Source organism: Aricia agestis, chromosome 20 (assembly GCF_905147365.1).
Source record: "Aricia agestis chromosome 20, ilAriAges1.1, whole genome shotgun sequence".
Lineage (NCBI taxonomy): Eukaryota > Metazoa > Arthropoda > Insecta > Lepidoptera > Lycaenidae > Aricia > Aricia agestis.
Window position 1 is genome coordinate 7602382 of NC_056425.1, and position 23329 is coordinate 7625710.

At 35.0% G+C, this 23329-nt stretch overlaps 1 protein-coding gene across 2 annotated transcripts in view; it reads left to right on the plus strand.

Annotated features, from left to right (window-relative positions):
- The first annotated feature begins 654 nt into the window (after positions 1-654).
- Positions 655-23329, plus strand: part of LOC121737131 (thrombospondin type-1 domain-containing protein 4-like) — a 152392-nt gene continuing 129717 nt past the window's right edge. For both annotated transcript variants that reach the window (XM_042128694.1, XM_042128693.1), the window contains exon 1: positions 655-765. The gene's annotated coding sequence lies outside the window, so the exon portion shown is untranslated. The remainder of the gene's footprint in view (positions 766-23329) is intronic.

Sequence of the window (23329 nt, forward strand, 5' to 3'; positions counted from 1 at the left end):
GCGATTGACAACATCTGACACTTCATTGCCAATCGCGGTTTATATAGAAAATTAGAAGTTTTTTGACAGGGAGTCAATGACCGCTACCGCCATGTTTCGCCGAGTACAGTACAGTAATAATAATGAATTAACATAAATAAATTATAATATAATTACATTATAGTTACAAGTACGTTGTGAGCCAAAAAGACATTTGCTCTTAGTACTCAAAGCTAACTTGGAAGTGGAATGGAAGTGGACAGCTAAATCTAACTTCTACTGTCTCTACTCTCTAGTCTCTACCCGAGTAAATAATAGGTAGTCATACGAAGTCATAATTATTTACATAAATGATACATTGAACGATTACTTTACTTTAACGAAGATTTTTACATAAGCTTCATTCATGTTTAATTTAACTATTCATTATAAAGTTAAGTAATAATATTGAACACGTTGCCGTTTACGTCCCAAAAATTTCGTATCTGGATTTTGCAACTACACAAACTATTTGTCTAGCTCATACTTATAATGACAACTATTATAATATTCAAGTAGTTCTATTATAAGTGTTATAATTATAGTTATAAGTTATAACTTAACATTAGCCATAAGTTTTCTATCGGAAAATCGTCAGGTAAGCCCGCTTGGGAACATTAGCTGTTAAGACTCGCTCGGGCCCGGACGCGTCGCGCACAATTTACGCGCGAAACAATTCAAATATCGAACGCTCTATCTTTTTTTTAGTGAATGAGTGAATGGTTTTCAGTGGTCAGTAAATTTAAGGTGAGTACTTTAGTGATTTAAATTAGTGAGTTCACTGAATACTGAATAACCTTTTCGTTATATAGGTCAGTCGTACGATAATACTTTGATACGCGTTTGTTTTCCGGCTGTAAAGTTGCAGTAAAAATGTTGAAGGAAAATATGAGACTTATTTTCCTGATTTAAAAAAGGAAATAGCATTTTATACTTAAAATATTTTTGAGAATGTGTGTTAAGCCCATGTTTTTCTCTTGTGCCGGCAAAATATCTGGGAAAACTCTACATATTATTATGTAGAGTTTTGGTAAGTTATTTTTTTTATTAAGTGTAATATTATGCTTTTGGGATCTTTGTATTACACGGTAAATACTGGCAAGTGAGATTTTTAAATAGGGTGAGCAAAAAATATTTTGCCCTTCGGTCCGTCTATCTGTCACCAGACTTTTTTTTTGTAGTGTTTTAGTAAAGTAATATTTTTTTTTAATATTAATAAGATCTATGGTTAGGTTTTTGGGTCCATCAGCTGTCTGTGACTAGGCACAAGCTAAATTTTTTAAAATAAATTAAGTACTTAAAAATCTACTAGTTTGTTTTGATTGTTTTAAATCGGTTGAATGCTTTAATATATTCGACACATAACAATTTACTATGCAAATGTTTGGACAGTGATTATATGTGTTATTAATGACTTCCAAATTTAAATGTTTTGATAGCGAACTGGACAAAATTATGCCGCTTAAGTAGTTATAATAGTGTGACTACGTTTTTATAATGTACTAGTAACTAGACGTTTCCCGCGGCTTCGCCCGCGTAAATTAGATATTTCACAGACAAATTATTATTAGTCCACAATAAAATAGCCTATGATCCTTCACGTGGTCTACTTCTTATCTGTGCCAACTAACAGAAAAATTGCTCTTGTAGTTCGTGAGATAAGCTCTTTCAAATAATTCCCCCAGTTTTTACACATTTTCTTCGCTCCTATTAGTCTTAGCGTGATAAAATATAGCTTATATCCTTCCTCGATAAATGGGCTATCTAACAATGAAAGATTTTTTCAAATCGGACCAGTAGTTCCTGAGATTAGCGCGTTCAAACAAACAAACAAACTCTCCCGTTTGATTTGAGATTTCGGGAAACTTTTCATACATCCCCAGACGGACGTTTACCAAGGGACATTAGGAAAAACGCATACTTGTTACAACGTGTATTAAATTCATTGACTCATAAAATTAAGTAAATAAGTGCTTATAGTACTTATTTACTATAATTAATAATATCTACTTCGTACTTATAGTACATACTTATTTAGTACTAGTAGAGTAGTATTTACTGAAATTAATAAAAAGTAAGGATAAGCTACGACGCATACTTAATAAAATAATATAAGTACAAGAAAAAATTAAGATAGGTATCTACGTCAATTCAATCGTCAATCGTCATGACAAAATGGCCCTAAAACAACCATAGAGTCAGGCCTTACTGGTAAGACATGTCATGTCTATGACAATTAATAATTTTCTTAATTAGTATCCTGACAGTCATGTCTTACCAGTAAGACCCCACTCTAGGGTTGTTTTAGGGCCATTTTGTCACGACGATTGAAATGACGTAGATAACTTAATATTTTCTTGTACTTATATATTTTTTATTAAGTATGCGTCGTAGCTTATCCTTACTTTTTAAATCTTTGGCGATAGTAAATTAATTATAATTGAGAACCATTTTTTTTAGCTGGACCACCAAAAAATGCGGATGCTACACTATTTACATTTTGTATGTACTGATAAATCACTAAAGTAGCAAAACTGGACCTGCTACCTGATATAAAAAAAAATAGTACTTATCACGAAGATAAAAATGTAATCTGAGGCGCATGTATAAGTATTAATTAAAATAATTGTATTATCTGAGACTAAATTCTGTTATAAATCTAAAATTGAAAACCAAATAATATAGTTTTTTTGGACTCATAGAAAAAAACAATAATTAAGTAACTCAAAACCGCGCGGTTTTCCAGGGTTATCTAGATTTTTTTTCATCCCCAAGATTGAGAATTTAGAGTTATTGATAGTTTCATTCGTCTGCAGTGAAGGAATATTTATTTTTTAAATATATTCGATGGAAGTTTTATGCATATCAATATAATATATTAAATAATTTTATACGTGGGAGAGCCATGCTTCGGCACGAATGGGTCGGCTCGACTGAAATACCACGTTCTCACAGAAAACCGGCGTGAAACAGCGCTAGCGCTGTGTTTCGCCGAGTGAGTGAGTTTACCGGAGGCCTAATCCCCTACCCTATTCCCTTCCCTACCCTCCCCAATTCCCTTCCCATCCCTACCCTCCCCTATTACCCTATTCCCTCTTAAAAGGCCGGCAACGCACCTGCAGCTCTTCTGATGCTGCGAGTGTCCATGGGCGACGGAAGTTGCTTTCCATCAGGTGACCCGTTTGCTCGTTTGCCCCCTTATTTCATTAAAAAAAATATATATATTATACAAAATAACGAAATAAATAGCGCCTGATTACTTCTTTGAAAAGATTGCGCAATATTACTGAAAAAATGCTCGATAGTTTCTTGTTTTTAGTTTTTTGATTTATAAAAAACCTTGTTTTAGACACATTTTTGCTTGGATCTTCGAAGTTTGCTGTCTTTTCTTTAATATTTTTTAATATCTAAAAAGGCATTGATAAAACCTAAATTTGCTCAAAATACTTTTTTCATAATCATTATAGTTCGTCTTTTATTCAAGTAAAACTAACTTGGCGATGATTCCGCGTCGTCGTTTTTCACCTGGCATATGAAGGACGGGCGTGAGTGTGAAGAGAGAAGGACGATGTTTGATTTTTTGGGTCAGTAGTCTTCTTAATTTGGAAGGCTTAATAGATACGACAGTTATTTACTATCTCGTTTATTATGCAATACAACAATATTATATTATGTTCATACAGTAAGTACTGAACATAGAGATTGCGATTGGTAAAAAAAACTATTTGCAAAAAAAAAAAAAAACGACCTACGAGTTACGAATGTTACGAATTAACTAACCGCTGTCAAAATCACTGCCAGCAATAAAATATATTAAGGCCTAATTACACATTATAGCAGAAATAGTGACGTGCTTTATCGGCCTGTCGATATCGATCTCGGGTCGTGACGGTCCCGTGTGGCGGTTAATCATATTTAAACCACAATATAAACATACACAGTAACATAGGTACGAATAATAAACACTACGGAATTAAATGAAGTTTTTACGCAAGCCCCCATTTTTTTTTAGATTTTGATATTATGGGTCAGTCATACAATTTTCTTTGCTGAAGCTGCGTTTTTATGACTGTAACTATAGGTGTTCCATAATCTGATGGCTGACAGCAGTTTTCAAAAAAAATCCTTGATCATTGGATTTTATATATTTGCAATTTTGCATGTTTCACACACAGAATCAGCCGCTAGAAGGAAAAAAGGATCAAAATGTTTTATTCCAATTACCCGGTATTGCTAGAGTCAATTTACTTTCTCACTTTTTGCCATCAGATTCTGGTAGACCTATACATACTTATATAATGAGCGGTAGATATCTGAGTTATGCATATATTGCAGTACATCTCTGTGACTAGCGAATTTACTTTCAAGGACAAGTCTGAGTTATTGTACTGTATGATGTAATATACTGTGACAAACCCTCCCGTTTAATCCTAGTTCCTTGTTTCTGTCAAAGCAATAAATTAGCACAGAGGTTATCTTGAATCTAAAGTCTTTGGATAGTAATTCATCTTGAATCTAAGGTCTTTGGATAGTAATACTGTTATTAATCAAAATATACAAGATGTTAGTGTAAACACCGTTATTTTTGAAACCATCAAATGAGCCCGTCAAAATGAACAACTTTTTCTATGAGAACAATGCTGGAAACTCAAAAAAATCCGTCTTTATACTCATACAAATTGCCGATCCGGGCAATTTGTATGGGTATAAAGACGGATTTTCGGTATGGGTATGAAGACGGCATTTTTTTTTGAATTCCCAGCATATTTTTTTTGAATTCGCATAGAAAAAGTTGTTCATTTTGACGGGCTCATTTGATGGTTTTAAGGATGACAGTAAAATTTAAACGAAGGAACTATAGCCATCACGCTTCAGCCTCCGCCGGCACGTGTAGTGTGATAGAGAAAGATACAGTAAATCGAGGTAGCGTAGTCCTCTGATTCCTCCTTCAAAAAAGAGCCTATCTAATTTTTTTACTATCCTCAGGAAGAGTGAGTCTATGCGTTTTTTATTTTATCTTAAATATCTTTTAAATTTGCTTTATGGTCGGTGGATTGGCGGGGTACAGGACAGTCATTTTTTGCGTTTTTTTAAGGGTCATATCTTTTTATTTATTAGTAAATAAAAAAAATTAAACGAAGAGGTATAGCTTTAACAGATCCCAATATTGTATAAAAATCATTTGTCTTGACGCATTGTCCAGGGAGTAAATTGGGAAATATGTTTGTATGGAAAAACAGTGTTAGCGTTTCCTCTTAAGTAAAAACTTATGTAGCGGCGTATTATATGCTTAAAGGATGGGAGGAAATGTTCAACTCCCGTCAGTTCACGTTACTTGATAGAAAATTCGTAAGATGGGAGAGTAGACTGCCGGCGCAGCGGTGGTAAAATTTAATTTGTTCTACTAATATATACTACACAAGACCGTATGGATTGACAATACCCAAATAAATAACGCAGGCCCACCAGCTTCCTATGAATTAAATTTTCTGTAAGCACCTACTATCAGGGAAGTTGATTCATATGGTGGACCTGCGTAATTTGGTCGCGTATTCTCAAATCCAGCCGACAGATTGTTGACATAATTGCACAGCTCACATTGAATTGACATAATCCGACCAAATGACTTAGGTCCGTCAACTGCCTAGGAATCAACTTCCCCGATAGTACATTCAAAGAAGGTATCTCCCCATTAAGCCCGGCCGCACATTATCCGAAATTTCTGATCAGAAAAATTCTTACGCCCGCCTCACGCACTCTGTTCATACATTTTGTTGTGGACTCCGCACACTATTAGAATTTCTTACGTGTCAAAATGTATGAGCGGGGCGGGGCATCCGAATTTTTCTGATCAGAAATTCGGATAATGTGCGGCCGGGCTAATCCCGCCGTACCCCATATTCCCCGTACATCTTACATCACGGTGTGTACACAGTATGATGTATGTATGTATGACGTCACCGACTGACTCACAATCGTAACACTTTCAGCGCAATTAGCTTGCGCCCATAAAAATACTGCGAGAATTTTTCTATTCACGGCTCCAATACATTTATCAGGCAAGCGAGGAATATAAGTGATCTGACGTGAGAAAGCCATGCTTCGGCACGAATGGGCCGGCTCGACCGGAGAAATACCACGTCCTCACAGAAAACCGGCGTGAAACAGCGCTTCCGCTGTGTTTCGCCGAGTAAGTGAGTTTACCGGAGGGCCAATCCCCTACACTTATCCTTTCCCTACCCTCCCCTATTTCATTCCGTAACCCCCTTTATTCCCTTCCGTACCCTCCCCTATTCCCTTCCCTACCCTCCCCTATTACCCCTTAGAAGGCCGGCAACGCACCTGCAGCTCTTCTGATGCTGCGAGTGTCCATGGGCGACGGAAGTTGCTTTCCATCAGGTGACCCGTTTGCTCGTTTGCCCCCTTATTTCATAAAATAAAAAAAAATAAGTAAAATTAAGCCTTAAGAAGCTGTTAGACTCGATACTGAAATTTTCAGATGTGACATCTTCATGCCCAAACCGCTGAACCGATTTTGCTGAAATTTGGTATGGATATACTTTGAGTCCCGGGTAAGGACATAGGATATATTTTATCCCGGGAAAAATGTACAATAGGGATGATGACAAGGTCAAAGAGTAGCGAATTTTGTTAATAAAATAAAGAAATCACGGTAAAAAATAAGTGTTCTCAAAATTTCAGCTTGATAGCATTTGTATTTTTTTTGTTATGCGTTTTCAAAGTTGGATATTCAAGTCGAATTTTTTTTCAATTAAATTTCTTAATATTTGTATACAATTCGATAAATTATGCAATTAAAAGCAACTTTTGTTATGAAACCACTTTTTAACCGACTTCCAAAAACGAGGAGGTTATACGTTCGGCTGTGGATATATTTTTTTTATGTATGTTCAACGATTACTCCGCCGTTTGTGAACAGATTTTCAATATTTTTGTTTTGTTGTATAGGGTATTACTCCAATTTGGTACCATGTTCAGAAAAGTGGTGACCTGATGATGGGATCCATGAGTAATCGAGGGCACTCCTCAAAATTCAAATGGAAACATATGATTTTTTTGGTTTCATATGAAGTATTCCAGGCATATGTTACCAAAAAGTAAGATTTTGCACCAGAATATACCATGGTTCGAAGGTGGTGAACAGAACTCCTTACTCCTTATAGATACATGTTTGGGGGTTTCGGCGTTGTCTTAAGAACTGAAAGCATATACTACGATGCAAATTTCATTAATCATCATCATCATCACCACCATTCCACCATACATCCATGAGTAATCGAGGGAACTCCTCAAAATTTATATGGGCAACTTTTGTTATGAAACCACTTTCATAAACGCAATATTTAATATACCTGTCGAACAAAGTTGTCTCCCGATGCGTACAAACTACGAAAGACTGACGTCATACTTTCGTAGCACTTTGTATGGAGCGTTTCGGGCAGGTCTTTTTTATGAGATATTTGAATTGTCATATCTTGGTGAATTTTTAAGCTATCAGAGTCATTCTTTCAACGATGTTTCTATTTTTTAAGTGTCTTTTAATTACCGATAAGAAAAAAAAAATAGTCATCATGCCTATTCCCGCTTGGTAATCGAATTTTGGCATGCTGCGGGCGTCATCTAGTCAACTATAATAATTATTGTTTAATAATGATAAGAAAAAAGCTGCAACAAAAAACCACCAATAGCAATTCCAGTTTTGTCGAGAGATCTTAAAGCTGCTGTGCCCAGCATTTGCCATTATTTTTTATTATTTTATTTTATAGCTGGAAATGATTATATCCTTAACTAGATGATGCCCGCAGCTGCTGCAGCTCCGTTGCACCGAAATTCGTATATCGCGCGGGAACTGTACATTTTCCCAAACTAAAACTATCCTAAATCCTTTCCATGACACCAAATATAATTATATATTATGTCAAATTTCTTCAAAATCATTTCAGCGGTTAAGGCGTGGAGAGGTAACGGAGGAAAACACTTTCAAAATAGTCGCGTAAATTTATCTTTACATACAAATCATGACTCACAAAATTAGGCTGAATCAAACAGTACTTTTGTATAAATGAAATGAAATGAAATAGTTTATTAAATCAAGTTACATAGACTCATTTATAAGTAAAGGCTTATAAATTATGTTAGTAAAATTATCTTTATAAGTTTTAATAAATAATAATACCTATTTTGACTACATTGTGCATCACCTCTGCTCCATACCGTTAGATATGGCACAGTAGTGACGCACATATGGGCAATCGAGTCGACTGGCTATCATAGCAAGAATGCTGTTGTTACTCCCCCTCACTTTTCGCACTAAAGACGCGCATCGTTTGCGCATAGTGGCGTAGAAACAATCCACGCGTGCCTCAGCAAACATCCCCGAAGCGCTGCAGTAGCGGGGAAGCCCCAACATGCTGTTGGTCTGAATGCGTTGTTAAACTGGACACGAAGAGCGTTGTAGGCCCTAAGCGTGTATGTGTTCCACAGGCTGCACGTGTAAAAGGTCGTGCAAAATGCTCTGAAAAGAGTAATCTTGACCGACCTCGTACAGCGCGCAAACCTGCGGACCAACATATTAGCACGAACCGACAACGCCCTTCGTTTTCTTTCTATGTCGTCATCGTCCTTGAGGTCGGAAGTCAGCATACGTCCTAGATATTTAAACTTGTGTACCCTCTGTAACACGCAGTTATTAATATATACAGAGGGCACATTCGACCAGCGTCTACTTCCGTCCTCAAAGACCATGACCACGCTTTTTTTGACATTGTAGACTAGTCCGTGCGAAGCGGCAAACGCTGCACACATGGCTACCAATCTCCTCAGCCCACACACGGATGCACTCAGCAGCACCATGTCATCCGCGTAACTAATATTATTAATACTCCATCTATATAGCAGCCGACTCTGGTGCTGCTGAGCTCACCAATAAGGCCATCTATATAAATATTAAACAGGGTTGGCGAGCTTAACCCCCCCTGTCTCATTCCACACTCCAACACATATGGCGCAGACAGCGCACCATCCCATCTAACGCAATTGACTTGGTTCCCATACCAGTACTTGAAGACTTTTATTAGATCTTGTGGTAAATTCCGATGTTCCAGCTTCTTCCATAGTATGTCGTAGGAAATCAAGTCAAATGCCCTAGACAGGTCGAGGAAGCAAGCAAAAACTGGTGTTTTAGCATGCGTAAGACACAGTATTGCACTCTCTGTGGACAATTTAGGTCTAAAACCAAACTGATTGTCATGTAACTGAACATGCTTATTTAACTGTGTATTAAGCAAGCTGTCAAATACTTTTGACAAGATGGTAGCCAGTGATATAGGACTATAATTACTAATGTCAGCTAGGTCACCCGTTTTATTTTTTACAATAGGTACTACCACTGTGCGCATCATATCACTTGGCATGTAACTGTGTCCAATACAAAAAGTATAAAACTGAATGCTGCAGAATTTCTGCCAGCCGAAATTCTGCGACTCACAACTCACAAATTACGCTCGTTTGGCTTCACCCTTATAATACTAGTATGGATTTTTTATGCATTCGGGGTTGAATTTTTTAACGCGTCCTAATTAATATTGTAGTATCGTACCTGCGCGTCGTATACATGTAACAGACGCGCAGAGATCAATGAACTAGGTACTACGTCCGGAGCGTATTTCAATACATCCGAGTCGTGACATAGCGCTAGTATGTCTAGTCTAGATTACGGATTGTTCACGTGCAAATAAAAAGGTATAGTTTGAACCGTGAGAGGGTACAAATTTTTTTTTAACCTCTTTTTAAGCGTTAGCACAGCTTTGATTATAATACATACCTAATATGACTGTTTAGTGAAGGATTCAAAATATTATGTTGTGTGAAGTAATAAATAAATTTCTAAACATAATATATTAATGTGGCATGAACAATTATGAAAAATTATATCAAAATATTAATTAATTTATTTAAATAAAGCAACTAAATAAAATTAAAGTTTTATGTTTTAATAAAAAGTTCATATTAGTAGGTATATATAAGATCAATAATCGATGACGCATAGTATCACATCTGGATTTGTAGAATATATATATATATATATATATATATATATATATATATATATATATATATATATATATATATATATATATATATATATATATATATATATACAAAAAAGTGAAAAAAAAAATCGTCTTTCAGCGCTGCTACTTTCACAGTGAACTCTCTACAAGGAACACGTATACACCCTAAAGTATTATCATTTATTTTTGTTACACCCTGTATACATATATAACACTATTAGAAATGTGAAAGTGTGTATGTCTGTTCGTCCTCACGCTTAATTCGCTAAACCGTTTTTTTTATTATAGACAAACGTTGAATAATAACCACTGAATGAACACGGAGTATTACCCAAAGGCCAAAGGTTGGAACAGAGGGTGCTACTAGCACATCCAGATATAATCCGACCAAAATCTGACAGAATATTAACAGAAATATTGTCAAGCGTTGTTTATATTATGAACGTGGCGAGAAAAGGAACTAAACGCTTCTATCATACAAATACGTCATTTTTGACATGTGGACAGTGGTTAGAGTTCAAGTTGAAAATTGACTAGAGGTTGCCTGCCACTTACTTGAGGCCGTTCTTCTCCGAGATTCAACGTTTGTCTATAATAAAAAAATCGGTTTAGCGAATTAAGCGTGAGGAGGTAGCAGACGAACAGACATACACACTTTCACATTTCTAATAGTTTTAGTACTAATACAAAGTTGCCTCATACGGTATTTAGGAGGTAAAGACAATACATACATAGGCTGCATTTCCTTCATTAGCACGCTCGGGCTGTAAAGCTGATGGTTTACTCACGATTAAATTGTTTTATTGTTCAAAATTGTGTTATTGATTTTATTACGTTTTCTCCATAAATAAGTACTATGATAAACATGAAACTTATATACTACAATAAACTAAAAACTTATATTTACACGTGGGAGAGCCATGCTTCGGCGCGAATGGGCCAGCTCGACCGGAGTACGGAGACCACGTTCTCACAGAAAACCGGCGTGAAACAGCGCTTGCGCTGTGTTTCGCCGAGTGAGTGAGTTTACCGGAGGCCCAATCCCTTACCTTATTCCCTTCCCTACCCTCCCATATTCCCTTCCCTTACCTATCCCCTACGTTATTCCCTTCCCTACCCTCCCATATTCCCTTCCCTTCCCTACCCTCCCCTATTACCCTATTCCCTCTTAAAAGGCCGGCAACACACCTGCAGCTCTTCTGATGCTGCGAGTGTTCATGGGCGACGGCAGTTTCTTTCCATCATCCGTTTGCTTGTTTGCCCCATTATTTCATTAAAAAAAACTACGAAATGACTAGATACGTTGTGACTTGTGTCCGTAACTACGTTGCGCCAAAATTCGTTAATCCTACGGCTATGTCCTTTCGGAAGTCAAAGTATCTCCACCGCGAGGTCATAAGCAATTGTATGTAATGATTTCCTTAAATAACGGCAGGGTTGCGCGGTGCGCCGCCATTTACATGCGATATTGTAATCTCGCGGTGTACCGGCCAAACCGCTTGTTCGCGCGAATGCATGCAAGCCTTACATGCATTCGCGCGAACAAGCGGTTTGTAAGGGTTGATTCAGACCGCAACGCGACGCGTTACATAACATTTCTAAATTTGTATGGATTTGACAGATTCGCTAGACGTCCCACGCAATTGAAATCTGTCAAATCCATACAAATTTATGACGCGCCTCGCCTCGCCTCGTCGCGTTGCGGTCTGAATTGACCCTTAATCGAGTCTAATGCTACGTTTAAAAACCGCGTCTGAGCGTATGTCACCGATAAGCTATCGAGTTAATAGTCGTTCGTGTGATTTTTCTATTGGACTCAAAGTAGGTCGCCCTGTAACTTGATACTGGTAATGTTAAGGCCACATTTCGTTATATATAGAGAATAGTATTATAGAGAATTGTATTTTATAGAGAAGACAATATAATAATTACTGTAGAGAAGAGATCATGATATTATTCACTTTTCTAAAATCGCAAAATACAACTCTGCTTGCAATTCATTTCTGTATTTTTGTACTGATTTGACATTCGTCAGTTTGACAGTTTTGACAATTCATTTGCTGAATTGATTGAGAGGAATTGCTAAATGTGACCATTTTAGCCCCGCAAATGAACCGGTGAACGTTTTATACGTCCCTGCTAATATTTACCTTCCCTGGACATTCACGAATATTTCAAGACTAAAAGTAGCCAAATGAGTTCAGCTGTTCTCGAGTTTTAGCGAGACTATCAATATAGAGCAACATTTTCCAAAGTGTAGGTCGCGAGTCGCGACCCACTTCTGGGTCGCGGGTAGAATTTGGGTGGGCCCTGAAACTGTGGGACGATTGTCGTACTTACGTACGGTACGTTTTTTAATTGAAATGGGTGTGGTGAGGAGCTTTAGAAAAGGCCCAAGTCCAGCAGTGAACGTGATTGAAGTGTTGACTAAAGGCTGACGATGATGATATGGTCAGTGGCAGCAACATACCGCTTTTTGTCTTCATGACACAAGGTGGGCCGCGAACTTTAAACTTCTTATAGATGGGTCGCGGTCCCGACAAGTTTGGGAAACACTGATATAGAGTATATAGATAGTTTTTTTTTTGAGGTAGTTGTTGAGTAAAAAATAACAGAAACTATAATCATACTCTCTTTTATACCCATAATAATCCAAAATTAGATTTTTTTTTTAAATAGCATGCCATAATGTCACGAGTTTAAATTCCTTCATCAAAGTAACACGTACGTAAATATTTATACTTAACAAAAATATACTTAAAGAAAAAGACAGGACATCAGTGACTGTACTTCGTAGCAAAATATGAAAGATGTTATAATTAAACTATTATATTTTATTATTTAATTAATATAAAATTCTCGTCTCACAATACAATGTCAGTTACCGTACTCCTCCGAAACGGCTTTACTGATTTTAACCAAATTTTATATACATATTCAGTGGGTCTGGGAATCGGCTACTGGCTATTTTTTAAATTGATAAGTGCATTTGTTGAACAAATAAAAGTAAATTATTACAACTAGAGACTGACGTCGACCATCGTTTGTGTTTGCCGGGACAGCTAGTATTTTATAAAACCAAACTATTTTTTTCAAATTACTAAAAAATCAATCATTAAAACCTTACATAACAATTTTTGTTGTAGGTTATGGGGTCAGGAAGGATTATGATCATAAAATTAATCCGTTAACAAAATATATCGTTAAAATGTTATTTATTTGTTTACTAATAGTTTGATTAACGAAAGTGGAATAGCAATATAAATTTGACATACGGGCATCTAAGATTAGTTTTTTTTACGATTTTTTTTATTTACAGCTGTTGTCAGATACGTTATCTATATGTTTAATATAATTTACATCGTTTTTATCAGTTACGCCATGTATGGTTATAAAAATAAATAGATGCACTCTGGGTAGCCAGCAGATTTGAAAACATAAAAGGCAGCAGGCATACATATTCTACTCGTGATATTGCAAGTGGAGGAATACATCCTCTCTAACTCTATTAACATAACATCCCCCTATTTTCTCGTTGCGGGTCCCAAGACGGCTTTAGCATGTCCCTCGGGTTCCCTGAGATCATATCAAAGGGTTTTCGTGGTTGGATACCGCTGTCGATTCTGGCGACACAGGAGATACAGTGGTGGGAACGTGTGGTGGGCCAAAGCCTGTTTAAAAAAAATCCTCTCTAACTACACATCGGCAGTCCTCTCACTCACCCTCCGTCTAACGAATTTTCGATCAGTCCACGTGTTCAGAGTCCTGAATCGAGATTAATATTTTTTACGCATTCAAGCCTATTAACGCTGTATTTTGTTATTTTTTTTAACATCGCGAAAATTTTTCAATTAATTTAAGTAATTGAATATCCAATAATAACAATTATAAGTTGTACTCGATTGGGCTATTTTGAATAAACACAAGCGTTTTTACTGTTAAACAATAAGCTTACGAAAATTATACAGAATGTCCCGAATAGCTCATCCTTACTTTGAAATCATCGGAGCGCATGAAAACGCAAGTAAAAAATCCATTACTATCTTGTGAATGTTTTTTTCAATAGCACGTGTCTATTAATTTAATATTCTCAGTTCAGAGGTCGACACACATACATATCACTATGATAGTTTCACAGATATAGGTAACCCATATACGTTATCATGGTGTGCGTTCTTACGACATAAGTATTGTGTATTCCATTATGCATCTTATTACAACGTAGTAAAGTTCATAGGATTGTCTGTTGTCACGAGATTTCTTTGGTGACGTTTCTTCCGAAAAGAATGGTCTTACTGTTCAAAGAGCGTTGCTCTACAAAACCAAAAATGTAAATAATACTGTTGATTTTAATCTAGTATGAATGACACTAGAACGTTTTGTACATTGTAGTACGTCTTTTATGATTAGAAAAGTTAAGAATATTTTACTTTAAATGATGTAACGGACGACGTCCGTCGGGCCCGCTAGTTAGGTCCAATCCTACAAGGATACCGCTATCTTGTAAAGTAACATCTAGTGTCATCAAGTGTCAAGACAAGTGTAACACTCAATTTAGTCAATGTCATCTAAGTACATATCATTTTCTGTGTGGCTGTGTGTGGTTTATAGCTGCGTAATTTGTGTGACAGACCAAATGCTATCGATAGATAGATCCTTGCAGGTATGTTTTTTTTTATTTCTGACTGTTCGTCCATATCCTTTTTTTGTTATTTTATTATTTAGTTTTTTCGCACCAAGGATAATTGAAGTAATACTATAATACTATAAATTTTAATAAATTGTAGTCCATCACGCCATGGACACTTTTTTATTTATATATATATATATATATATATATATATATATATATATATATATATATATATATATATATATATATATATATATATATATATATATATATATAATTGTAAATTACATAATAATAAGATTAATGTTTTGCACGGTGAGGTCCTAGTCGGTGTGCAGGTATGTTACTTTGTACAGTCGAGAAATCGAAAGTTTCGCACTAGTAGCACAGTAGTACGTAAGTACACCTTACTGAAATCGAAATATAACCACCCTTTTCTCGAAGACGGTATATAATTATTTCAAAACTAGGTGATGCCCGCAACTCCGTTGCGCCAAAACTCGTTTATCGCGCGGGAGCCGTACATTTTTCCGGGATAAAAAGTATCCTATGTCCTTTCCCGGGACTCAATTTATCTCCATGCCAAATTTCAGAAAAATCGGTCCAGCGGTTTGGGCGAGAAGAGGTAACAGACAGACAGACACACTTTCACATTTATAATATTAGTTTGGATACGATAGGACGATATTATTATAGGACCAAAGTGCACAATGGTCCACATGAGTTTTCCACGGTTGCACACCGCCATGTTATAAATTCAAATCATTCGGAAAAGTACATAATATTTATTCAGTAACTGACTCGAGAGTCGAGAGCATGTGAAACATTTAAGTGTTGTATTAATAAATTGCCGTGCTTGGCTCTGTTCGGTCTTACATACGGAATGGATGGCAATTCTAGTACGGTACCGTACTTCATTCTAACTAGGGCTGTTGATAAATATCGATATATCGAAATATCGATATTATTATTTCAAAATATCGATATTTATTACTAATATTTTTTTGGACGATATAACAATAGTTCGATATTGAAGTGTCGATATCGATGGTCGATATATTTTTAAAATAAATTTTATTAATTTATTTTTTCGTGATTTATTTAATCTATACAAAACAAAATCATCGTAAACTTAATCTACCTACTTTTAGTGCCTACTGCCTAACAATCGTAGTAGCCAAACAGCTGAAGATATAAAACAAAGAGTGTATTTTTAAAAACTCTTACTAAAATATTGGTATAATTAATAATACATAATTATCTGATTTAAATTAAAAAAATAATTACTAAGAACTATAACCTAGAACACTTATGTACTTACATTCATAATTTAATTTGTTTAATAAATATACTTACTGGACTATAGACTGTGTACTTAATCATTTTGAGCTGACTAACGAATTTTTTTTTAATAAAGCCGATATATCGAAATATCGATATTTTTTTTCGATATATCAAACTCCGATATTGATTTATTTAAAAATATCGATATATCGAAAATCTGATATTTTAAAAAATATCAACAGCCCTAATTCTAACTAGTCTTTGTCCAGTTATAAAGTTTAGTATTTCTACTATTATAAAATATTATGTGAAACTAGATTGTATGTGACTTCCAAGGTATAGTACCTAATATGATTGTATGTTAGAAAAAAATACAACATAAATTCTGGTGTTTAATTCAAATTCAAATTCTTTGATGTGTGATATTCGTTAAAAGAAAAAAAATGTAAATAAATTTTGTCCCGAATGTATGTCGGGAATAAGAATATTGCTCCTTGACGAAATCTGTAAATGATTAAAATATATTACGTCATAATTTGTTGTACTTTAGATGACTAAAGTGCCGAAACAATAGAAACTACGAAAATAGTTCATCTAAATAATGATAAGGACTTATGCAATCTATTTGTAATCTTGCTGATAAATGTTATCAGATGCAAGAGAAAAGAGCTCTTATTTCATTCCATTTCAATCCAAACAAGAATAACGAGAAATATTTAAAAATCTGCATAATTTTTCATTTTCGAGATTTCAATGATTTTATGAAGTGTTCAAAAGTGGGTTCCGTATTAAAGCCTGTGCATTCGGTGACAGTTAGGTATAATTATTGAGAATGCAAAAATACAAGTGTTATAGGAGAAAATAGTATTTCTGAAATACCAAAAGTAATTTTAAAAGTAAGTGATTGTCAATTTTTAAAAAGAAATAAGTAGGTAAGTATTATATTTCACTTTGATTAATTTATAATATTTGATAGATGTACTTATCAATAAAGTTTCGTCATTAAGTAGTTATAATATTATTGTAGTAAGCGTTTAGACGTTACGGACAGACACACTTTCGCATTTATAATATGGAAGTAACGATTTCTAACATTTTAAATTTTTGGTCCTAGAACTATGATCCAACCAAGTCTTCGGACTTTTTCAAACTGTACTAGAATTGAGTTAAATATAGTCTATTCTAACCTTTGATTAAAATCGTATCTTTTTAATGAACTTAATAAATAATTGCCTGACGTTGTTAAAACATGAGCTCATACATACCACAATTTAATTGTAACACTAAACAGTTTGTTAATAATATTATGTTCTCTCATATATCGTCCTTTGTTTAAGTTGATATGAATAATATTATGATTTTAAAATAAATGAAATTTATACTATCTACAAATTATAATAAAAGGAACTTCAGTTTAAATTTTTAAATGGTTTATTAAAATAATGAGCGTCAGGAATCAGTATGAAAACTATTTTAACCAATCACACCACTGCAAGTTGCTAACAGCCTTCCAGTAACAAGATAAACCTCAGATAATCCAGCATTGAGTCAGCTTATGATAGAAATGGTTCTAAGAAAACTTCCAAACATGACGGTAATTTTCATCCAAGAACTTGATAAAATCGGTCTACTCGTTTTGATATTACGATACTATTAGCTGATACTAGATAGACACCCACACAGAAATACAGACTAGTCAAAATTATAACACTCTGTTGTCGTTGGGGGTTAAATATACAATATGTAGTACCTACAGAAAGTAGTTACCAGTAAAGAGGATGATAATGACGATGATTGCTAAATGAAGTAACAATGGTGAAAAACTTTCTCTAGGAACATGAAAATAATGAGTGCACTAGTGCAATAGTTACAGTGTAAGTAGAAGAGCATCTGTGTAAATAGAGTAAGTAGTACAGTTTACATTGGACTTTATATTGTGCAGAAAAAAACTAGGACACTAGATCTGTGAAATTAAAATATTATGTCAAAATATTTGACACAATTATTATAAAGTTCACTTTGTAGTAAATGGCTAAAATTGCCACCATGATGGACTATTCTAGACGCATGACAACATCATCGACGTGCTCGTAATCGCCCGTATTTGTCAATCATGGATTAAATTATAGAGGTCGTATAAGATATAACAGGCTAGATGTACCGCGACCGGCTCCACCGTACATTTTTCGCCAAAAAGTAGCCTTCCCGGTGGACTAAGCTATATTCATTATCCATGCTAAATCCAAATACACAAAAATCGGTCGGATAGTTCTTGAAATAGGTATGTTAAAATAAACAAATTCTTTAGCTTTTTTAAAAATATTAAAATAATTTAATATAGAACCGATCATTATAATTACACAGCAGTAGTAGTTATTCCTCTAATTGCGTACATAAAAGTTAAATGAAATTAGAGCACATTAAAGTGGAGTACTGCAGGGTGCTGCCCTGGGTCCCTGATTTCACGCTATGTACACTTAAAAGAAGATACTAAAAATTAGATTAGGATCATGACGAAATGATAATTAACTTAATGAAGAAAGTAACGCGACTGATGTAATTGAAACTACGGATTTGTGATGGTTTGTTACAGCAATTACATACAATAGATTAAACTAATTTCTAATTGAGATCACTTTCTACGTTAGGTGTCACCCTACGAAATAAATTCTAGCCGAAGCGATGAGTGGAGCACCATGGGGTTTTAGTGGGTAGACAGGAGTCCCACATGCCCCGGCCGATATCCCCAATTTGCCGAGGATGCGTAAAGCATTTCCTCATGTTAAAAAAAGGAGATATAATAATATTATAACCTTACAAAAGTAGCATATTATGTCTTCTTTGTCTAATCTAAGTCTTTGGCTATCGTTATAGCACGTTGTATTCTGAGTTAGTCTAATTAGTGTAAACTGTAAAATATTACAAAATCCCTCATCTTAGTAATAAGTAAAAACATTATTATGGTAATTTTAAAAGTGTGTCATAAGTTCTATGTTCCAGGAATTGAAAGATAGGGTCTTAAGCGAGCTTTGGCAATGATAATCCAATAACGAATCAATCGGGGTAACACCTGAGCCCTAAAACTGGAGATGATGATAATGTTATCCAATTACGATAGCTTTCAATGTAAGTGATCCTGATGTCGTGACATGCCGTGGTTAGTAAGCAATTAAGAATATCGATTCAAGATAAGATCTATCTGATAGAATGTGGATAGAATCAATTTTGTACTGTCACTCCGGTGAGTCTGGCTATGCGAATGATCACACTTAAGATAATTTTATAATCCTATTACTTAACCTAAAAGCGAGAAGAAAAAAAGGCTAGTAAGAAAGGCACTTTTGCACGAAGAGTTCCAACTTCCAAACTGCCAAAAAATATACGCGTACGAAAACTCAACCACCCAAAGATGTAATAATTAGTTCTAAAATAATGAGATATAGCCTGGTGAGTGGTGACAGACAGTCCGAGAGAGATTCAGGTTGTATCCTTTAGTAGAAGCTACAAGCAAATAGGTTTTTGGCAACAAAAAAATATTGTATCGACGATTACTGTTAACAGCTTTCATAGTCTCTAGGCATTTTTGGTAACATCTATCCCATTAAAACATTTTCATGTAAAAATGTTGCCAAGACGAGAACATAATATATTATATTATGTAGTTCATGTCAAAAAGTAGTGAGATCTCATATGTAGAGCCAAGTTTCTTACCTTAATTTTACACTTAAGTCGCGGCAAAATACTTGATGATATAATGTGTCAGCCGCACGAGAAGAATCTAAAAACTCTACATATTAGTCAAATTCGGTGGCTATGCGTATTTACTCATTATATTTTTAAATTTTGAACTATCTGGCATTATCCAAAGTAATACGACTAAACGTTTCCAGAAAAGGTAGTTAGTGCCCTTGCGCTTCGCTTGGCTCGTCTTGGCCGTGCCGTGCCGTGCCCCCAGATTCATTATTTTCCTTCTCATTACTCAGAGAATCTCGACTTCTCCAGAATGAAACAATGCTGTACTGTCGCTCTCGACCATTAATATTGAGGCACTCACAACAAATCTCTATGACGTTTCAATTTGTATATTGACACGTTTTTAATCTCATCGGAAGCTTACGGCGCCTCCTAATCTAATATTACGATCTGTAACATGTTCATTTTGAACATTAATCAAAGCTGTCGTTAAGTCAAATATTTGAGATTAATATTACCACTCAAAAAATATCTACATTATTTGTATACGTTCAGAAATTAGCTACAGACCTTCAAGGACCAGGTGGCACATGGATGATATTAAGATCCTCCATGGTTATGTGAGATGTCATCCAAGTCGTATTCAAGAAATCTATGTCATTTTGTGACTGACGCATCCACGCATCTTGCTTGTTACGCTTGGATGACATTTATATGGCATGACTTTATTATGGGATGGCATTGACATGGAGAATGTTACGATCCTCCAAGTGCAAAAGTTGTGTGGGTTCGAAGCAGTCACAAAATGACATAATATGTAGTTTTCTTTTAGCAAAAGATTATTTGGCATTTGTGTATTAACCCACAAAAATTTGGTGTTGAGTTTTGAATGCAGTTTTGGACTAAATTGTAATTTTTATTGAACCGAATTATTTGCACAAAACAATGTTAAAAGAAAAAAAAATAAGCATCCGAAAATGTTTGTTAGCAATGTTACTCAATAGCGCAAATATTACAAACAAATATTGTCCGTCTGTAGTGTCGTCCATATTATTTTACACAACCTCTTCGAAACAAGCGCATGCCTTCGCGATCAAATGTCGCCGATGTGTCGTATATTTATTATTTACCAATGTGCATGATTGAGGTCGAAATAGTGACGACGTAACAATAAAGCTTATTCAACCTTATTATTTCAAGAATGTAATAAAATGTGTATTTTTCGGTGTTATGCAAAGTTTTTTTTTATGCAAAAATAATTATCAAAACTAAAAAAGTCTTAACTTACTATAACCACAGTATACCAAACCATACTTACTTGATATTACAAATGCGAAGTGTCAATGAATTCTAACAATACCTACTCGTAAAACCCTTTAATAAATTTTAATAGGTGTGGAGATACTTTGGGCAAGAGAAAGGATAGGCTGCTGGATTTGCTGCTAAAAAATTTTTAAATCTGTTTATTGTTTAATTTAAATTCATTCTTACTAGCAATAAACACACTCATAGTATTAATATTTATGTAAATAAACAAGATTTAATTATTAAATTTTAATAATTAGTCGCTATAGAAGCATACATTTTGCTATTTAGATTTGTTTTAATAAATTGTGTCCCATTAGGCTTTAATTTTGCATATCAAACGATAACATCAAATGCTTATTTACTTTTCAAAACACGTTTTATTAATGTGTTTAAATATTGAATATTTTGAGTGCTGTAATTAAATATTTTCAACTAATTAAATGCCCTAGAAAACAGTAGTCAATATATTCATAATTATAAGATGTTTATTAATTTTAAATAATTAATTGCTGCATATTTTAATTTTGGATATGTATTAATAAACTATCCAAATCAAAGTATTATTTTGAATGAGAAAAAGTGTCATTCTATGGTAAACAGTCTATAGCTATGTCCACACTATGCAATTTCATCTTCAATTTTCGGCATCATCTTTTCATTCAACTTTCGTTTGTCATATTTAATAATTGAATGCGTCAAAATTTTAAAATCCACCCGTTGGAAAGAAAAGTGTCATAGCGTCGCGGGCATGCTTCACGTGCGATGTTGACTGCGCTATAACGCATGCCCTTAAAGAACAAAAAAAGGCAGAGTGTGGACAAAGCTTATGGTAAACAGCCTGAAAGTACTGATTACTTACTAAATAGTTACTAAGTACGTAATTGAAAGATATCACAATATAATATCAGCTACTCTCGCGCTTATGTTTAGCATTTGAATTTTCTGAGTCCCTAGTCCCTACTGAGAAAGATAGTTTTATCGCGTAATTTGCGATACACCTTCCTCACGATAAACAAATTATTAATTAGTAAATATGCTATCTAATATTTTATTTATACTTGTTTTTAAATAATTGTTCTACGTAATATAGTATTATATCATTCTGTACCACACAAAACTTACGGAACAAAAATGCCATGGCGTTTTGCTCCGCAGGAATCCATAAGCCTATGATTCACTGTAATTAATATCTATTGCATGGGAAACCTCTTCAGCGGTTATGGAGTGAGTTATTTGTTTTACGTCAGTATTGATGGATCGTGGCCATGTTATTTTTATATCCACGTGTTCCTTCATGTAGCCGCCATATTGAGATGAAGGGACTAATCTATGAGCGAGTTTTAATCGAATTTTGGCAATTTGTTTCGTCGAAATCAAGGTTATTTTACGTGCCTTGCTGTGAAATAGTTTATCTTTATTTTTGCGAATCTATATTTTGAGTATGTAAATAACAAATAGTTTTAAATTTTGTTAGTCTCGCTAAAACTCGGGAACGGTTGAACTGATTTGTCTAATTTTAGCCGTGAGATATTCCCGAAAGTCCAGCATAGCTAGCACAAGCACGTAGACAAACGAAAGAAACTAAATTTTGACAGTTTTACCGGAAAAACACTGGAGAAAAAGTTTCTTTCGTATCTCGATATCTTCCGCTTTTGAAAATCTATAAGTCAAGCATGACGAACCGCTTATCTTATGACATTTAGTTTCTTGATTCTTTTTTTATTTTTATTATGGCACTCAGGCGCGGTCGCAACCTGAAATTTTGGGGGGGTTTTTTATCTGCGCCCTCGGACGTTTCTGGGTTCACAGCAGCTGTCTAAGGTCGGACGAAGTGGTGGCTAGGGGATAGCTAGATATTTCCTTTTATTATTTAGCAAGATTTTGAGATTTTTCAATTTTACCTTAGATTTTGGGGGTGGTCATGTCCCCTGTGACCCCCCCCTTCGGACCGCGCCTGATGGCACTTGGCTATAAAACCATGGCTAGTGTCGAGTAAATGGCAGCAAATTAAAAAAAAATCGATGTATAGCAACCCTGTCTATAGCCGGAATTATAGTTTTGATCTACAAACTACGAATAATAAAGTTACTTAGTTTTTATTTTTCGTATTTCGTAGATCAAAACTATAATTCCGGCTATAGACAGGGTTGCTGCACGTCGATTTTTTGAATTTGCCGCCATTTACTCGACACTGGCCATGGTTTTATAGCCGAGGTGCCATAATTAAAAAAAAAAGAACCAAGACACTAACCCCGCGTTCCAGATGACGTTAGAAACGCTCACGCTCAAGACCGTAGTT